The following is a 2853-nucleotide window of genomic DNA, read 5'->3' as shown; positions in this document are numbered from 1 at the left end:
ATAAATAAAATTTGAATTACAATGTTAGCTCTCTTATAAGCTGTCCAACTTTGAACGATAATTCTAGTTGCTACTATTGATTGACTATGTGCTCATTAAGTGCCATATACTGTGAAAAACACTGTAGGTGTATTAGTTGATTATTTGAGTTCTGCCACTTAACTAGCTGTGTGACTTTGGGGCAAGTTACTTAATGCTTCTATGCTTTAATATATAAATCTAGCCTATATGTAAAAATTGATATTGATAACAATGGTACCTACCTCATAAGTTTTTTGGGAGAAAGATACGTTACCTAGAAGACAAGGAGCACAGGGCTTGGCTCATAGTGTTTAATGAATATTAGCAACAATAATACTATGTGACAGGATTTATGCCAGTAGCTGGGGACAAGAAGCTTAATAAGACACACTTCCAGCCCTCCCTCATTGTCAGGAGTTTATAGAATAGTAGGGGAGTGGAGATGGGTGGATAAAGGAGATACTGAGCCCAAAGGAAGAAGCAATCTGCTCTTCTTTTTACACCAACAGGAACTAAAATCCAATTTGCTCAGTTTGGTAGGTCTTCGCTAATAAGATATTCGAGTTAGGCTGTTGAAAGAGGAGTAGTTCATTTAGTGGAAAGAAAAAACAGGACAGGCCGAATGACATGGAATCAAGAACATAAAAATCAAGGAGTGTTTGGGGGAACTTTAAGTAGTTGGATGTTGCTAAAGTATAGAGCGTGAAGCAAGAAACTAATCTTTAATGATGGAAGCTCACCCTCCAGTTCCTGAAGCCGTGGAGATTTTGTCTCTTAGTCCTTACAAGCACTCTGTAAAAGGAAAAGATATATTTTTCATTTAGAGGCGATTCTGTTGTCATTTACCCCAGGGCAGAGATCAGGACTGCCCAATTTACAGTTGTGAGCGGTCAGCGAACATCCTGTTATTACATGGGCAAATGATTCTATTTCAGGAATTTATGGCCCAAACACTGGGTACTCAGCTCTCTGAGTTGAGTAGATAGATATTGAGATTTTTGGAATTATAGGATTGTTGTAAGAATTAAATGGTGTCATGTCTCATCTCAAACACAGAAAATGAAGTGTCAAGATAGAAAAAATACTTTAATAGCAATAGCACTTAGCATGATAAGTACTCAATAAATGTTGCTATTGTAATCATTATTGTTAATGAAAGTCTCACAGATATTACCACTATTACGATTATCAGTAATAGTAGTTTCATTAATTATTACTATTGTTACTGATGATTGCTAATAATATTACTAGTAGTGATAATGTTCGTGAAGCTTTTATTCACACCCCTTAGGGGGCCGAGCACCCTAGTTTGTTGAAAGAATTGATGTTGAACACAAGTGATGGAATAATGAATGAATGCTGGGCATCATACTAGGTCCAGTGGTGGGTATAGCAATAGATCAAGAGAGTAGCAAAGGAACCAGGTTCCCTCTGCTTTTCTTTCTGGGGGAGCAGCTGGGTGGTTTCTTAATGATGCATGTCCATCCCTCAATCAGTAATGACTTGCCCACTTAGCTTGTGGCCAGCTCTTTGCCAGGAACAGGGTAGGCACTAGGGAGAAATGAGCAAATCTCAGCATGACTGGTAATGATGGAGGATACAAGAGAAGAAATCTCTTCCTCAAGGGTGGTCCTTTGGGTCATTAGCATGATCACTGGATTGCTGTCCAGTATGGTGGTTAAAAGCATAGATTCTGGAGTCAAACTGTCTCTTACCCACTGTGTGATCTTTGACAAGTCATTGAACCTTGATTAATGTAGTATGGATGTAATAGTGATACCTAGCTCATAAGGTTTCATGAGACTTAAATGAAGTAACAAACCGAAAGCGCTTAGTACAGACCCTGGCACATAACTTTAACTTAAAGTTCATTGTCTTATTGTTTATTTTTCTGCAGGGTTAAAAAAAATTTTTTAAAAATTGCTCTGCAGATAATCTGCAGGCAGAGACAGGAGTCACTATTGCCTTCCCCAGTGACTTATTTTGCATATGCTGTCCTAAACTTCTGGGAAGCTCTGTGCATCTACACTCCCTGGAGTTCGAGATTTAAAGCTATGCTAGACTGACTCAGTCAGTCCTTTCTGTGCTCAAAGTGGATATACTAATACAAAGAGGCTTACTGAGCCCGGTTTTGGGGATAAAATCTTACACTCTGGGATCTGCTAAGTCCTGGCCTCCACGCTCCTCCTTCCCCCAGAGTTGGACTTCCTGAGCTTGGCAAAGCAGGGTCCAATATCCAGGAACAGTGAGGAATGCCAAAAGAACTCCTTGAGAATGAGATGTATATAAAATATATAACTGAGATGTAGACCCTGCATTCCTGTAATGTCTCCAAAAGATGCCATTGCCTTCTATTTTTTCCCAGTTCCAATCTTTGAATTGAGATTTCTGATAAGAGACATAATTAAGAGTTAACGTTCTGGCCCAGTGCAGTGGCTCAGGCCTGTAATCCTAGCATTCTGGGGGCTGAGGCAGGAGGATCGCTTGAGGTCAAGAGCGAGACCCTGTCTCTACCAAAAATAGAAAAAATTAGCCTGGCATGGTGGTGCATGCCTGTAGTCCCAGCTACTCAGGAGGCTGAGGCAGGAGGATCACTTGAGCCCAACAACTGGAGGTTGCAGTGAGCTGTGATGATGCCACTGCACTCTAGCCTGGGTAACAGAGTGAGTGACTCTGTCTTAAAAAAGAAAAAAAAGAGTTAACACTCTGTGCATTTAAAAATTTCTAGATTTCTGTTTTCCCTTAGATCAGCATGCCCAGTAGAAATACAACGTGAACAACATGTGAAATTTAAAATTTTCTAGTAGCAGCATCAAAATCAAAAAGACATAA

The 2853-nt window shown here is 39.8% G+C and overlaps 1 pseudogene; it reads right to left on the bottom strand.

The window, feature by feature from the left end:
• Window positions 1-795: 795 nt before the first annotated feature.
• LOC105810756 overlaps window positions 796-2853 on the bottom strand; it is a 6335-nt pseudogene continuing 4277 nt past the window's right edge.

The sequence above is a fragment of the Propithecus coquereli genome, unplaced genomic scaffold (assembly GCF_000956105.1).
Source record: "Propithecus coquereli isolate 6110/MARCELLA unplaced genomic scaffold, Pcoq_1.0 Scaffold220, whole genome shotgun sequence".
Classification (NCBI taxonomy): Eukaryota; Metazoa; Chordata; class Mammalia; order Primates; family Indriidae; genus Propithecus; species Propithecus coquereli.
The sequence above is the reverse complement of the archived record's forward strand: the minus strand, read 5'-3'. Positions and strand labels throughout refer to the sequence as shown.